General features: G+C 42.0%; 1 long non-coding RNA gene across 3 annotated transcripts in view; it reads right to left on the bottom strand.

Moving 5' to 3' along the window:
* LOC105491753 (uncharacterized) overlaps nucleotides 1-5,562 on the bottom strand; it is a 70,671-nt gene extending 65,109 nt beyond the window's left edge. For all 3 annotated transcript variants that reach the window (XR_003020403.2, XR_003020404.2, XR_011614880.1), the window contains exons 1-2: nucleotides 4,542-5,562; nucleotides 716-823 (exon numbers count right to left, since the gene is read on the bottom strand). This is a non-coding gene — a long non-coding RNA (uncharacterized lncRNA). The remainder of the gene's footprint in view (nucleotides 1-715; nucleotides 824-4,541) is intronic.
* Nucleotides 5,563-17,766: the final 12,204 nt, after the last annotated feature.

The following is a 17,766-nucleotide window of genomic DNA, read 5'->3' as shown; positions in this document are numbered from 1 at the left end:
AAAAAGTAAAAATGCATAATCTTTGTGGAGTATTTTAATACATTAATATATTTAATATATTTCTCAAAGCAGACATAAAGTCAATATATAAAATATATGAACCACACAATAACCTAACTGAGATATATTAGTCACTACAGCCCAAAATTAAATAATATGCACTCTTTTGAAATTTGCATGAGAAACTTACCAAAACAGAACATATCCTAGTCCATACCCTGGGAACATTTCAAAAGGCTGAAATCTTACAGTGTCTATTCTTTAATCAATAACAGAAAGGTAATTAGAAAATCTGTCAATGCTTGGAAATTAAGCACCACAAATGCTTGGACATTAAGCACTACACGTACACAGTCCAAACACTATACAGCCTCCAAAGATATACATATCTAAGGACTCATACAATGAATTAGAGTGGCTGTCAGTGGAGAGAGAATAGTAAATAAGGAAATTTAAAAAAATAAAATGTAACCAACAGACAGGCCATGCACAGCATGATAATTTTGGTGACTCATGACCCCAAAAGTATGTTGAATTCAACCCTGTACACCTGAGGTCAAAAATTAAATAAATAAATAATTTTATAAAGAACTCCTAGAAATCAGAAAATCTAAATTCTAGCATATTCCAAATATACTGTCAATTCCACGTCTTTGGGCTTCATGTTTGGTATCTACAGAGAATGCATACTAATATTAACGAACAGTCTTTGTACGTCATACGTCAATTCAACAAGCAGCCATTGAATTTGTTATGTGGCAGACACTGCACCAGTTGGTGGGGACACAGTTCCAGCTCTCAAGAGTCTTATTCCTCAAGGGCGCTGACGTCATACAAAGCAAAAGGAGGAAATTTTGTAAGAACAACCACAAAGCAAAATTGCACAGAAGCCACGGGTTACACAACGAAGTTCCAGGTATTTGATAACTGATTTTGACCTGGCTGAGGAGGACCTACCTTTTTTTTTGAGACAGGGTCTCACCTTGTCACCCAGGTTGGAATGCAGTGGTGCAGTCATGATTCACTGCAGCCTCCACCTCCCTGGGCTAAGTTGATCCTCCTACCTCAGCCCCCCAAGTAGCTGAGACTACAGGCACACACCACCATGCCCAGCTAACTACAGGCACACATCACCATGCCCGGCCAATTCAGTATTGTAACTTTTGCATTTTTGTTTCACCATGTTGCCTAGGCTGCTCTCAAACTCCTGGTCTCAGGCGATTCACCGGCCTTGGCCTCCCAAAGTGCTGGGATTACAGGCATGAGCCACCGCGACCAGCCAGGACCTATCTTTTGATCCTGGGAATGCTATGCAACATGTGAGCTCCTTCAGGGCAGGGGCAAAGGATTTTCGATTCTGCAATTCCAGTGTTTAGCCAAACAAGAGCGTATTACGTTTTTGTTGAATGAATGAATGTAGAATGGATGTCAGTTTGAGCTAGTATTCCATGTTCTATATTTCTACATCAAGACCCAGGCATAGAAAGAACTGGGACCTGTGACTGGAGGCAGACTTTACTGCATCCACAAGCAGGTAAACATCCTTCAGTGCTGAACTCGAGACAATGTCCAACCCCACACACAGTCATAATTCCAGGGCTTACATCAGAGTACTGGAAAATTTCATTATCTGTCGGCCAACTGTGAATCAAATGCACACAATGCTGAGAAAGAACCACCCATCATAAAACCTTAAAGAATAACCTGCTTTCCAATGCATATGCAGGAATAAATGAGCACCTACCAGAGTGCTCGCTGACAATATGAGCAGGACGATACCCTCCCAGTAAGGTTCTTGGAAGAATGACATGAAATGTTCAAAGGCCCAACAATTAGAGGTGCTCAATAAATATTTGCTATTAAATACACAGTGGGTATTCTGTAAATATGAGTTTTTCTTCTCCCTCCTTTCTCCCACTCTTCCACCTTTCCAAGAGAGGTAGGTAACCATGAAATAGAGAAATACTTTGAGGAATTTTCCTGCACAATTCTAGGTATACTGAACTGCAGAAAAACATAGCCACTGTTGTAGCATCGAAAGGCCAGGGATACTGGGTGCCACAGGGGGATTCTGGAAGAAGGAAATACTAGATATGGGGAAAGAACCATCTGTCTCTGCAAAAGGCCCCAACTTACCTTCAAAAACTTATTTTCCATTAGTCCTTTGCCCAAACTTAACAACAGATATTTATATAAAACTGCCTACGTGCTAGGCACTCTTCTAAGTGCTTTACACGGATTCCTAACAACAGTCCAATTAAATAAGTACCATTATCATCCCCATTTTATAGATGCAGATGCTAAGAACTAGAAGGATGAAGAAGTCCAGAGGGTCTCAAAACTGCTCGGGATTTATATCAGTACCTCTAGGAAATCCTCCAGGATTAGGCAAAGTAGCTAAGAAAAAAAAGAAAATTGAGGACTGACAAGAAGACCAAAGGTGGAACCCTGAGAAACAACAGCTACATTTATGGGACAGAAGGAGGAAGAATTGACCTCAGGGTGTGGTGTGAGAGGTAGTAGGAGAGCCAAGGCAGGGTGCTGTCTTGGCCATTCAGGGAAGGGTGTTCAAATAACGAGGTCACATCAACCATTTCAGGAAGGTATTGGGAAGTGTTTGCTGGGATTGGCAATTAGCAGGTCACTGACAACTTGGTTGAGAAGAGTTTTAGTGTTGTGCTGGGGAAAGAATAATGGCCTCATCCTCAAATCCCTTGTAAGACCCTTGAAAGAATATCTCTCTCTCTCTCTCTCTCTCTCTCTCTCTCTCTCTCTCGCACGCGCATGCTCTCTTTCTCTCTCTCTCTGCATCTGTTACCTTTGACCAGGCTCATACATAGTAAGTGCTCATTTTGCTGGTTTTGCCTTGCTGATAAAGATAATGACATGCTACTATTGCCGTTATGAAGTCAAGAGCAAAAGATGGTGTGTATGTGAGTTGAGATTTCGAAAATATGGGTGCAGGAGGCAATTACCCCTCAATTTCAGTTAGGTAGGAAAGGGGTCAGGAAGACAGAGCTTCCTTCATTGCAGAGAGATGACCACAGGATGCCCCATAGTCAGTGACCAACTCTACTTAGCCAGAGAGAGAAACTGCAGTTCTCAGACAGTAAATGCAGTTGCCCCTTCTTATGGAGACTCAGCTGCCAGAAACAAAGGTGAGTGTTCAAGGTCACTGTGAACCCCGGGCCCACCCTTGAAATACTGTCCATTTGTCTGCCTCTAGTCCTTTTTTGGCTCCTGAAGTCCAATCATTCTTTGCCCTTTTAACCACTCTGGTGTGTCTTGGAGAAAACACAGTTCTTCGTGGTCTGCCAGTCGTCGAGGGAGGAATCTGAAAGCTGACTGTTTCTCCCACAGCTTCAGGAGCATTAAAACTTCAAAAGAGGAACTATTTATGCTGTCATTACCACAGCGGTCACTTCTGCAGGATTTCTTTCTCTGATGCAGCACTGGTTGGACAGGCTTGGCTCACGGCCCGCCGAGAGGGGAGAGGAGGGCGTTGCAGAGACACTGAGTCATCCTACCTCCTCCACGCCCTCCGCAGCTGCCCCTCACTGCACTTCCTCCTCCTCCTCAAGCTAAAGGTCAGCTCTCATGCTCATGCCAAGTTTTGAGAAACACACATACGCCAAAAAAAAAAAAAAAAAAAAAAGGCTTCAGAGAGGGTACATTTTTTAACATGAAAAGAAATAAGGAAAGCCTCCTTCAAAAATAAATGTAAAAATAAGTAACTCTTCCCCCACACTACTTAATAACTCCAGAATGATAAAAATTTTCCAATTGTGAATATGTAAGGAATAAAATAAAAGGAATGAATGCCCCACTGTGTTAATGCAGGCCTCTTTAAAATGATTCTAATTTCTTCCAGAAGGCTCTGGAGGGTAGATTGCAAGGTTTGTCTTAATATAGAATTATTCCCTTCTCTCTACATGTCTTTAGAACCAGTGTGAACATCGTGATATTTTACAGTTGGCAACCTGTACATCGCTGCTCAAAAATCCTGCATTCCAAGGGCTACAATCATGCATTGTGCATTTGAAATGCCTGTTGCTAAGAACAAATATCAACCCCAGGACGACCCCACTCAGCAGATCCAGCGAACTCCCGCACAGAGCTGTTTCCCGACCTCTGGTCAGAGACAGGAAGCCCATTGGACCTCAGGCCCAGGCAAGTGCGGAGGGTTCCTAGGCAGGTGACGTGGTAAAACATTGACGACTAGCTCTCTGTCTCTCTTCAGGATAACGTCTGCCTCCCACCCTTCCTGGTCCCAGCTTAGGAATCTATGCAACCCTTTTATATGCATTGCCAGGAGGCCTGTGAAGTAGATTCGACAGAGGTTTTACAGCATTGTTCCTATTTAACTGATCAAGGACTGAGCCTCGTAGTTCAACAACATGAAGTTGTACCGGAACGACTAAGCAGTTGCTGGAGTAAAACCCTCAGCTTCCAAATCGCACCCCCATTAAATTCACTTCCAGCCCCGTTGTACCCTCTTTCCCCATGAGGCCTCCCCAGTGGTGCTGAAAACAGGGACTGACCTGGTTGCAGCTGGAGGCTGGGGTCCTGTTCTTCACATGTTGCCACGCTGCCCTCGAAGGCCAACTGCCCCGTGGGCACTGTCCGTCTGCAGATCACTCGCTGTCGACACTCAGACCTCCATCTCACGGCAGGGTTGCCCGTGTCCACACCTCCCGCTTCTCCCATGCCACTTACAGCCTGTTTCAGATTAGTTTTAATTTTCTGGAGATTTTCCAAACTCTCCTCAGCCAAACAATCAGGGAAAGGGAGAGGCCTGGCGTCAGGCAAAGGAACAGAGCCCTTCCCGCCCTGGAGCTGCCTCCAGCAGAGGCAACTCCGTGTAGGGTGAACATGGCCACAACGGGGGAAAGCGATGATGTTCAATTATGTTATACGTTATGTGCTTTTGTTTTACGCACTTCTCCGTAAATGACCTTCTTCCTAGTGAGTGGAGGAGTGTTGGGGGTGGAGTGCTAGGATGTGAAAGTAAACACCAAGAGAAAGGTACAGGTTCAACGTGAGCATCTACAATAGGATTATCAAAGCTACAGAAAGGCTTTGTTAGGAGAGAAAGCGTTTTCCTCAATCCCTCTTTCTACCTTTCTTTAGCATTTCAGAAGGCAAGTCTGGCAAACCTGCTCCCGGAGTCCTGCCTGAAAGAGGTCTCACCCATTCGCCTGATGAATAGAGAGAAGAAGGAAGACAGAGAGAGGGAGAAATTTGGGGGCAAGGAGTATGATCCCCACCGCCTAAGTCCCGCATCTCTCAAAGCGGGCCTCAGGGGCTTTAGAGGCACTGGGTTAGGTATGGAGAGCCCAAACCATCAGCTGAGCGCACGCTGCTGGGACCTTTCAGGGCAGTCTGCCATCTGCAACATGAAGCAGGAACAGTGGTGCCCAGGAGGCATGGGATGCAAGGAGTTGGATCATTAGAGGACATGGCCTGGGTCTCCATGGCTGGTGGGCTGCAGGTCGGGGCCCAGAAGTTCCCCCATGGCTCCGTGAAGACAAGTGAAGTAGTGAGAGGCAGCTGGGTTGGCATCGACCTGGACGGGAGTGAAGAGGCCATGGGGCAGGCTGTGAGATCAAACACGTGGCCACCACGTTACTGGAAAATCACAGTATTAACTACAATCACCTTTGGGCGCTAACTTCAAGTAATAAGCAGAATCCCACCGCTCCCCCACCTCCACCAATATCACCCTGGCCCAAGTCAATTGCGTCTCCAATCCTGACTTCCTTTCTCGCTACATCGGCCTCCTTACTGGCCATCTTGTTTCCACTCTTGGCCCTTGCGGTCTATTTTTCACCTAGGAGCCAGAGTGACTCCTTTAAAAATGTAGCAAAGACCGTGACACTTCTCAAGTCAAAACTCTCCAATGACTTCCCAATTGATTTGAACTATAAAGTCCTCACCATAGCCAATAGGATGATACATGATCTGGCCTCTGTCTCCCTCTCAAACTCCATTTCCTACTGGCTCATCCTCTCCCACTCCACTGCAGTCCAGGACGACCTGGCTGGCCCACAGACATGCCAAGCATGCTCCCAGCTCAGGCTCTTTGCCTGGAATGTTCTCTCAAGATCCTTCTTCTCTCAAGATCCTCTTGGCTTGCACCCTCATTTCACTCAGGTCTCTTCTGTCACCTCCTAGGCCAGGCTGTGCTTAAACCACTCTTCCCAAAGTAGCACCCTGCCTGGGTCACTCCCTATTTCTTTATACTGCTTCATCTTCCTAATGCTTACCACCAATAACATTTATATTTATTTGCTCCCTCTCTGTCTCTCCAAACTAGAAAGGAGGCTTTGTGGGGACAAAGACTGTTGTTCACTGCCTGTCTCCAGCACCAGTACACTGCCTGGTGCATAGTACATGCTCAATGAACGTTTGTTGAATGAATAAAAGTGGCACCCCCCAGGATCTGTAAACTTCAGAGCTCATGCTCTCAACCACTTTTCTATGCTACTCCCCGGTATTGGGACGTGTTGATCAATCCGAAGAGCAGCTGTAAGCAATGGACACACACAGGTGTGACTGGTAGTCCTCATTAAATATCTGTTCAACAGAAGGCACATCCTAGATGAAATCCTCAGTTATTCAGCTTCTAAGGATGGGGAATGTATGAATTATAGAAAGGTCAGTCAGCTAACGAAGTGAAACTATTAAACGTCTAATTCACTATCATGATACCTGTTCTACACTGCTTATACCACTAAATGCCACTTGAGATTACCATGCGTATTTGTTGTTTCTTTATCATCTGTTTCCTTTATTGCCTTGTAAGCCTTATGAGAGGAGACACCTTGCCTTCAATGTGGAATAATCGGAACAATAAATAAATTAATGAATTCAGGCAACTGATTTGTTTAGTTCTGTTTCCACAACTCCCAAACAACTTCCAAATTATAATTTTACTTCACAGAAAGATGATGTCCAGGTCAAACTAATGCAAATATAATACTCACTGAGTAACTAATATAGTGGTGTTTTCATCTATACATCAATTTCTTAAAGCCTGATTAGTGTGAATCTGTCTTTGAAAATCAACCTTAGTCTCAACATGCAAAAAAAAAAAAAAAAATCAGAAGACCAGTCTCTGAAATAGAATGAAGTCACCAAAATAAACTTCTCTTTAAGAGGCTTCATGACTGTTGCGATACATTAGAAAAAAGGTAGAATGAAATCCTTTGACTAAAATATCAGTCACTTGTCTCATGATTCTAATTTATTCCAACCAATAGGACAAAGGGAGATTTCACACAGAGGGAGGTGATCTTTGTGATTTTTCGATCTTAAAATGCAGTATTGAGGAGTTTAGGAGAAAAAAGTGTCATGATTGATTGGTGATGTCTGCCATGGCACAGGAAGAAGGAGGATGGCATTTACACCACAAATCTGACATCCCTCACCTAGACAGTCTTTAGTCTTCCCATTTCCTTTGAAAGTTAAAACATCTTTTCAGAGTCCCTGATCACAGAGCACCACAAAAATCTAATCAAGGGAGTCATCCATCAGGGGATTTTCTACTTCCCTTTCCTTGTTGTTTCCTGGATGATTCACGTAGGAAAAGTTCCTTTTCATCCTTCAATTCCTACCAAGTTTGTTTCCTTGTTCACAGGGAGCCAGCTAGACTTTCTTAGACCCTCCAGTAGAAAATGATAATCTATAGGCAATTATTTGTATGCAAAATCCTGTGCACTTTGATTCCCACACCCCAGCATTCAAGTTGAGAACAAGAACATTCCATCTCAACTTTTTATTGGTATTACTCATGTATGCTTCAACTCATCTCCTTACATTCTGCTTCTAAAATTAGGCATTGGAACAAATGCCATTCCTGCCTCAGATGGGTTTGTTTTTCTTATCTCATAGGTCAAGAAGACATCCTCCACTCCTGCTTCCTGACTCGCCTGGACTACCTGGAAAAAAAAAAAATCGTAAGCATCTTATCAGTAGCCAAGTTTTCTCATTGGGGGCTATAACCCTTATGTGACTAAAGAGAAGCCCAAAGCATGCTGCAGCTTGAAGAGCAGAAGGCCTTTCAGAAACAATCACTAAATACAACTTGGCCGGGCGCGGTGGCTCACGCCTGTAATCCCAGCACTCTGGGAGGCCGAGGCAGGCAGATCATGAGGTCAGGAGATCGAGACCATCCTGGCTAACACGGTGAAACCCCGTCTCTACTAAAAAATACAAAAAATTAGCTGGGCGAGGTGGCAGGCGCCTGTAGTCTCAGCTACTCGGGAGGCAGAGGCAGGAGAATGGCGTGAACCCGGGAGGCGGAGCTTGCAGTGAGCCGAGATGGCGCCACCGCACTCCAGTCTGGGCGACAGAGCGAGACTCTGTCTCAGAAAAAAAAAAAAAAAAAAATCACTAAATACAACTCAAGACTCAAAGCTCAACTTTTGGAGTATGATTCTATTTCACTTCTCATTATGCTACAACTGGACCCTCAGGGCTTATTGGAAATTTCTGGTGGGGGACCCAGCCATGTGTGTACCCATAACAAATAATGATCTTTGTCTGGAAAGGTTGCCCTCTCAAACCCAACATGCAGCTGCAGGAGATCTGGGCCATGGAAGGGAAAGGACATGTCTCTCCAGGGAACATGATTAGCAAGCAATGCAGTGACAAAAGTAGCAGCTGCATTGCCTGTGGGTCTGTATCCAATTCTTAGGGAACAAAAGCTTTTCTCACGATATTATTTATTTTTCACTTTCATCTCTACAGCGAGACAATCAATTATATGAAGGTAGGGGCTATGTCTTTTTTTGTGTATTTATTGCTAAAATTATCTTCCAATAAATATTTATACTCTGACAGTAGGGTGGGCATGATAACCATTTTATAGATGGAGACAGGAGACAGCTAAGGTTGTGTCTGGCTACTAACTAGAAGCTTGATGACTGAATTAACAAATTACTAGTGAAGAACGAAGAGTACACAAAGAGATGACCTGACTTCTAACCTCAAAGCAAACATTTAAAACATGACTTCATATCCTGGTAAAAGGTAATATCTCCTTTCCTTACAGTACTAGAACATTCCATCTTACTCTAGTCTTCCCAATTTCACACAACTTCTACCCCTATGAGGTTATATCATATTCGGGTTATCCACAGCTGGTATGGTCTCAATAGCCAATGGATGGAAAGAAATGAAATATTAAGAATCCTTTGGAAAGTGAAGAAAACACAATTTCTGAATATAGTATGAGTTAGAATCATCAAATTAAGACACCAGTAGATAGCTGGGCATGGTGGCTCACACCTGTAATCCCAGCACTTTGGGAGGCATAGATGGTCAGATTGCTTGAGTCTAGGAGTTCAATACTAGCCTGAGCAACATGGTAAAACCCCATCTCTCTGGAAAAAAAAAAAATGCAAAAATTAGCTGGGTGTGTTGGCACGTGCCTGTGGTCCCAGCTACTTGGGAGACTGAGCAGGGAGGATCACTTGAGCCCAGGAGGCGGAGGATGCAGTGAGCTGTGACTGCACCACTGTGCTCCAGCCTAGAGGACAGAGTGAGACCCTGTCTCAAAAAAAAAGAAAAAGAGAAAGACAAGACACCAGTAAATATTCAAAAGGAACTAATATTTACTGATGTGACCTATGAGTCAACCACTGTGTGAGCATTTTATATAAAATGTCTCACTTAAATATGTTGTTTTTGACTCCTAATCATATAGATATTTTCATGTTTTTGTTCTCATGGAGTTCCAGATCTAGAAACTTTGTGAGACGGTCTATAAATAGAAATGGGGAAATCCACAGATTGATCAATTATTCCCTCATTTCCTTTAAAAACATATCATTTTAGCCTTGATTATGTGTAAATTATGTTAAAATAAACACAAATATTTATGATAAAAGGAAGAACAGAATAAAATTTCAGTGACACCACTAAATCTAATGGCACATGAGCTATTTAGAATAACGTTTATGAGCATTTTTACAATCGGGAATTATTTTAACATAACTCATTAGGTTGACAGGCTTCTCTTAAGAGGAAGTCATGTTGAATCTATGGATTTTTGAAGTGTGCATCCAGGCCTTGATCAGGCTGTGGGCAGACACCTCAGATCAGAGTCAGCCAGGCCAACACCAATTGTTTGGCTGTTGTTTGTTTTGTTTTACACCAGATGGTAAGTGGTTGAGAGTACATCTTGCCCTTGCCATCTCAAAAATCAACACTTCATTTATAAGAAACAGGACTATTTACATGAGTTTAAAACGGAGTTTCTTTGTGGAAAATCTGTTCTGATCAATTAAAAAATACACTTTGATTCTCACCTGTTTTCTCACCAGCTTCCCCAAGTAGGAGAATGCATTGACTCCATGTTGAGTGTTTATAGCTAATAGCATAGATACCATATTTTAAGCATCTGCCTTAAAATGTTTTAGATAGATAGCTCAATTATCCGCATTCCACCCATGTGAGGTAGTATTATTTCCCCTTGTTTTTGAGATGAAGAAACATCTCTAAAAGAGATGAGGCACATCAAGGTTAAGGAATTTGGCCAGAATCACCTTGACAGAAGAAAGCTGTGGAACTGGAATCTCAAACCAGGTCTTCTAGATCCCAGACTTACTGTCAAGCTGAGGTGGGCCAGTACTCATCAGCACAGTCCCAGAACAAAACTCAGGAGATACGAGTCTATAGCCAGAGTGTGAGTTAACTCACATGGAAAAGGCAGGTGTCTGTGTCGCCTCCAAGACTTGCAGCCTGGCTGAGCTGTCTGGGATTTGCTGGTGCAGAAAGAAGCATTCACCTTCACTATCGAATGAAGTTCATCATAGATTAAAAAAAAAAAAGGTGAGCAGGAATGACCAACTAGGGAGAAGCAATGTTACACTTTGGGCAGCTTTAAATCTGCTCACCTACCTTTAAGTGCTAGCAGCAGACAAACAGCCACCACCAACAGCACCAGGACTGCTACCATCACTGCCACTGCCAGCACCGTGAAAATGCTAATGCCACCCAGCTCTGCCACCCCTAGTACCAACTCATTCCCACGCCCCTTAATCTCTTTTGTTCACTGGCTTTTTGGTCTTTCCCATCCCGTCTTCCTCGACTGTCTCCCACTAACCAACAGAAAATCGGGGAGGCTGTTATCACCAGCATAGGAAAAAAGAAATCATTCTGTTTCTTGTTCAACTCCCACTCAATCCTTGGCAGGATTATAGACCTAAACTAGGATGTTTGCCGAATAACTGCATTTGTGCATTTCTTTTTTTTTTTTGAGACAGAATCTCACTCTGTCGCCCAGGCTGGAGTGCAATGGTGCAATCTCGGCTCACTGCAACCTCTGCCTCCCAGGTTCAAGCAATTCTCCTGTCTCAGCCTCCCGAGTATCTGGGACTACAGCCACACGCCACGATTCCTAGCTAATATTTGTATTTTTAGTAGAGATCGGATTTCACCATGCTAGTCAGGCTGGTCTCAAACTCCTGACCTCAGGTGATCCACCCACCTCAACCTCCCAAAGTGCTAGGATTACAGGCATGAGCCACTGTGCCCAGCCCATTTGTGCATTTTCAAAAGCTCACTCAATAATCAGATAACACTGGTGTCCAAACTTGGATCTGCCACTTAAGCACCATGTGACATTGGACAAGGTATTTAAAGTCTCTGAGCTTTGGGTGCCCCGTCTTGAATAGGGATAAAAGCTCTACATGTTAGGATTCTTGTGATAACAGATGTTATGGGGAGGGAGAATTTAGCATAGTTCCAAGATAGTTGCATCTGTATCCGAACCTAGAGGCAATCAAGTGTGGGGCAACCTAGCATCTTCTCTCCAGCTGGCCACTCTCAAATCTAGGTCCCTTCCTGACTGCTGATACCTGGCAATATGGGGACCACTGGCAAGAAAGAGTAAGCGAATTGAAAGAACAGGACATGGGGATCACAGGGAAGATGTGAGTGGCATTGGTGATTGTGTGTGGGGAAGGGAAGGTGAATTTCAACAAGCATTTCATTTGTGAAGGCCGAAAAAAAATTAAACACTGCTTGTTTCTATCAGAGTACAGTACAGGAAGCAAAATTATTTCAGGTATACTAAGCAGAAAGATATTTAATACAGGGAATTGGGTGCTTACAAAGTCTTTAGAAGGGCTGAAAGACAAGTTGTGGATGACCCTTACAGCAATGACTCCCAGAACAACAGATTGTCCCAGTGGGTGAGCTGTTTACTCTGAGGCTTCTATTGAAGCTATGGCTTCAAGACTCTCTCCCATAGCTGTGATCCAGAGATCAACAGGCCACAATCAGGAAGCCACCACACCTGCTTCTGCCTCTGCAACTATGTCTCAATACCCAGGAAGCTGAAGAAGGCATACTGCAATGCTGCTGCAGGACAATCTCACTGAAAAAGAAAAAAGGAAGAAAGATGGCTTCTACTTCACTTCTGCCTTCCAGATCCAAAGCCTAGGAGTACACAATTATCAGAACCTAATTCTCATTCAGAATCCTAGCTGCAAAGGAATCTGGCATATGTCAATTTTAGATTTCCAGTGTCTCCAACTAGAAGGAAAGCAGAATGGAGCTTGAGCAAGCAATCCACAGCACCCACTGCTTCTAAGACCTTTGAACTCCACAAGTTAAGGCTCCCTGAATTTGCCAAATTTCTTCTTCCTGCCAACCTCTATATTTATTTTTCATTCTCCAAAATCTAACACTTTATATAATCAAGACATGTTGTCTTTTATAGCTCCTACTATTTTGATTTTTAAAATCCTTCTCATCTTGTTCTAATACATCTTAAAGCTCACCTACATGGATGTTTATCTTTTCTCTTTTGTAATATGTGATTTGACTTATTTTTTACATATGAATTTGTCTAACTCTGATAAACTTTGAGTTTATCCTTGGAAACTAATTTAGGATGAAGATTACGTAAAAGACACTGGACAGTCTTTTCTTTGGCCAATCACATACCTTCAATTGATATAGAGGGAGAAAATGAGGCAGAGGAATTCTCTATTTTATTTTAAGATTGCTACCAAGAAGATTCTCTAACATCACTAGATTCATATTTCTATTCATTTTGCCTTAAATGGATTCATGTTAAGCTTTTGCGATGGGTTTCTTTGGTTTTTGTTTTGTTTTTTGTTTGTTTGACACGGAGTCTCACTCTGTACCCCAAGCTGGAGTGCCCTGGCGCGACCTTGGCTTACTGCAACCTCTGCCTCCCGGGTTCAAGCAATTCTCCTGCCTCAGCCTCCTGAATAGCTGGGATTACAGGCATGTGCCACAATGCCCGGCTAATTTTTATATTTTTAGTAGAGACAGGGTTTCATCACCTTGGCCAGGCTGGTCTCAAACTCTTGACCTCAGGTGATCCATCTGCCTCGGCCTCCCAAAGTGCTGGGATATCAAGCATGAGCCACTTCGCCCAGCCAAGGATTTGTTTTTAATGACCAAAAACTTTAGCATGAGAAATGTTAATAATAAAAATAAACGCTTGGCTTTCATTCAATTTAGTCATAAATACAAGGCATTTTTACATTCATTATTCTTTGCTGCAATCCTAATTTTTTTCTTCAATTGCAGCCTGGCCTCTTTTTTGTATGTTACCTTAAATTTGGGAAATTTTCAAACGTATACAAAAGTAGCTACTTTTATTTCAATTTTACCCCCCAAGCACTAATTATTTTGAAGTAAACTTTAGAAATCATTTTATATTTTTAAATATGTAAATCTAAATTACCACTAACATGCTTAAAAAATAACATTAACTACTCAATACAATTAAACATGAGTCGGTATTCACATGTCCATATCTTTCTTTCTTAACTTTTATTATGCAGAATTTCGAACCTACACCAAAGTAGATAAAATAGCACAATAGTCTCTTATATGTACATCATTTGACCCCAACAACCATCAACCTTGGTCTTTCTGGCCTCATCCCCATCCCTCTACACTTCCAAAGCAAATCCCAGACCCTATGTCATTTCTGTAAATATTTTAAACGTATCTGTGAAAGATAAAGACTCTGACATAACTACAGTACCAGTATCACAGGCAACACAGTAATAATTCCTTACACAATGTTTAAATTTTCTTAACTCACAAATGTCAAAAATATTTTCATGGTTTAAAAAAATGAGGATACTTTTTGAAAATGGAATTTAAAGATCTATACATTGCAATTGATTGATGTCCTTTAGGTCTGCTGTGATTTTAATGGTTCCTTTTCCACTTCTTACTTTTTTCCTTGCTATACATTTTGAAGAAACTGGGTTATTTGCCCTATTAAGGTCCCTACAGTCTGGATTCTGGCGATTGTAGCCCCGTGGTGTAGTTTAGCATGTTTCCCTGTCATCCGTATTTCCTATACATTGGTAGGTAGAGCTTGAGGCTTAATCATATTCAGGTATTCTTGTCAAGCCTATGTCATACAGGATTTCCATTTTTCCACTGGCAGATGCACAGCATCTGGTTATCGCTAGCTTTGTGATATTACTATTCATTCATGTTCAATGCCTAGATCCATCAATTCATTAGGGATTACAAAATGGTAATATTCCTCGCTTCAGTTATTAGTTGGAATACTTCTATAATGAGAAACTTTCTTCATCTTCTACTTAGCTATCTCATGGTACAGTTCATATTAGAAAGGCAGAGTAGATGCTTGATTCTTTCTCCTCAATTGGTTTCAAATAATAAGCTGGTTCCTTGGCATCCTCCTATGGTGATCAATTCATTTTTACTTTTAAGAGTATTATTATGAACTCATAAATTTAAACATATTTGAACCATTTTTATTCACCACAGTAATTCTTTATGATGCTCAGATTTCCCCATCTTTAGCCAAGTTAGCTCTCAGTTTTTCTAATATGACCCTAGTAGTCCTTGATGCCTTCCTTGCTATCTGATAGGACAAGATTTTCTATATGCACACTGTAAATCATGCCCGAAATTGGCCACTTTTCCTAGGAACCCTGGTTCCTTTTAGTGGGAAGTGATATTAGAGCCCAGATCTGTTATTAGGGGTGTTCATTGGTACTTCATTGTCCTAAAATTATCTTTATAATCTTTTATGTAGTTTACTGTATGAATTGGGATACAACTAAGTTCCATACATTAGTATTGGTTATTGTATCACTTAAGATTGTTTTAAATTACAGGTTCCCTCATTCATTTTTCTCGTGTGGTGGTGGGGTTGAAGAAGAAGAAAAAGAAGGAGGAGGAGAAAGAGGAAGAACTTTCCAGTTTCCTATATCTAGATTTTGCTAACCTCATCCCATGGTCTTTTACCATGTTCCTCTGTTTCTTGTTTTCCTGTATATTCGTTGTTGGATCTAAAGGCTTGATTAATCCAAGGCTTTACTGATTTTATTTTCTCTCCTAGCTTTCAATTTGTTCCAATTTTATATAAGTGAAATATATTTGATTTACTTACCCAAATGCATAAAGAGTCTCAGAGAGAGAAATGCTAGTCAAAAGTACCCCAATTATTAATCATCTCTATACATTGCAGTATAAATGGCCTACCTTTAATTCCCACAAAAATAAAAATAAAGGCCAAGAGATAAACAAGACTGAAAAAGACACAGCATCGTATGCAAAAGATTCCTCTGGCCTTCCAATGTGCCACTTTTCTTTGCTTCTCTCTAAATCACTACAAGAACAGGACTCCTTACCTTACAGCAAGTCCTACATGGCCTATCCCACTCCATCACCCTCAGTATCTTCTAATTCAGAGCAATATAAACATTCATTTTTAAGAGAAAGAATTTGAGCCAGGCCTATGCCTTCTATGGTTATTCTTTGCCAGACTGTAAATAAACTTGGTTATCCAAAGCTCAGCTCAAAAAAAACAAACTTTTCTCTTTGCAAAAACATTTTGTTATCAGTCTTCCAGAAGCTTCTAGATATTAGTCTGAGGCTGAAGGGCTGGGATGGGGGAGAGGAGATAGGGAAACTCTCAGTTAACCAATCAACTGGTCATGAGTATGATCCAAGATCATGGTTCTGTATCAAGAGCCTTAGTGTAATTGGATTCTTGGAGACTATAATGAAGAAAATGTGCTATATACAAATGATTTTGCAGAATAAATAGCACTATGAGCAGAGATTAAATTTGAAGGGGGCTGAAATCATGCAGCGGCTTAATCTCAGCTCAGAAATTTCCTCAGAAACAGAAGTCTACCACTTGAACAGTGCACATTTCAACAATGAACTGATTGAGTGCAACATGAAAGGAGAGAACTGAGTGAAGTGGACTCAGAGCACGTTCATGGAGCCTGGCACAGTTTGGTCTTACTGGCATTGCTCACTGCACTCAATCAGTGGTGCATAGGTCAAGCGAGGAAGGCAGAGGAGCATCTTGAGCAGGGCCAGTTTGTGGAGCAAACTGTGAACCCCGCGTGCAGTCTCTGCAGTCTCTGCCGCTCACGGCCCCTCTAACCTGGAACTATGATGCCTTTTTCCCCTGAGCCTCTGCCTTGCCTGTACACAAACAAACCCTGAAGAGACAGTATGTTAAGAGCCTCCAGCTTCTCCCAGAATATCTCAGGATGGGTGAAGTTACTGGTATCTCCGAGGTGAGCCCTGAGCATCTTGATACCCTTGAAATCCTTCCACCTCTGGCTTCAGCCATCCCTTCCACTGAACTGGCCTCTCCCCAAGTTCCAATCTGGTTTCCGCTAAAACATCTTCCCTCTGAGCTTCATGCAACTGGATCCTGACACTGTGCTGTGGATACTGTGTCTGGGCCTCCTGCATTTGTAGCCCAGTGACACAGTCTTTCAGGTGCTGCCACCATCCCAGGCCCCACCTCCAGCCCCCAGTGGAGAGGGCACTGGACCACAAGTTTTAGGATCAAGCCCAAGCTCTACAAATTTCCTGCAATTTAGTCATCCTGTCAGTTCCCATTTCCTCATCAGAAAGTTGGGGATACTATTAACTAGCCTCCGTACCATTGAGAGTGGTTAAATAAAAGCAGGGTATGCACTACAGAAACACCCAGATTCATAAAGCAAGTCCTTAGAGACCTACAAAGAGACTTAGACTCCCAAGCAATAATTATGGGAGACTTTAACAGCCCACTGTCAATATTTGACAGATCAACAAGACAGAAGGTTAGCAAGGATATCCAGGACTTGAACTCAGCTCTGCACAAGCAGACCTAATAGACATCTACAGAACTCTCCACCCCAAATCAACAGAATATACATTCTTCTCAGCACCATATCACACTTATTCTAAAATTGACCACATAATTGGTATTAAAATACTCCTCAGCAAATGTAAAAGACCAGAAATCACAACAAAATGTCTCTCAGACTACAGTGCAATCAAATTAGAACTCAGGATTAAGAAACTCACTCAAAACCACTCAACTATATAGAAAGTGAACAACCTGCTCCTGAATGACTACTGGGTAAATAACAAAATGAAGGTAGAAATAAAGATGTTCTTTGCAATTAATGAGAACAAAGACACAACATACCAGAATCTCTGGGACACATTTAAAGCAGTATGTAGAGGGAAATTTATAGCACTAAATGCCCACAAGAGAAAGCAGGAAAGACCTAAAATCAACACCTTAACATCACAATTAAAAGAACTAGAGAAGCAAGAGCAGACAAAGCTAGCAGAAGGCAAGAAATAACTAAGATCAGAGCAGAACTGAAGGAGATAGAGACACAAAAAACCCTTCAAAAAATCAATGAATCCAGGAGCTGGTTTTTTGAAAAGATTAACAAAATGCATAGACCACTAGCAAGACTAATAAAG

Source organism: Macaca nemestrina, chromosome 16 (assembly GCF_043159975.1).
Source record: "Macaca nemestrina isolate mMacNem1 chromosome 16, mMacNem.hap1, whole genome shotgun sequence".
NCBI classification, from domain to species: Eukaryota; Metazoa; Chordata; class Mammalia; order Primates; family Cercopithecidae; genus Macaca; species Macaca nemestrina.
This window is presented reverse-complemented; position numbering and strand designations above follow the sequence as displayed.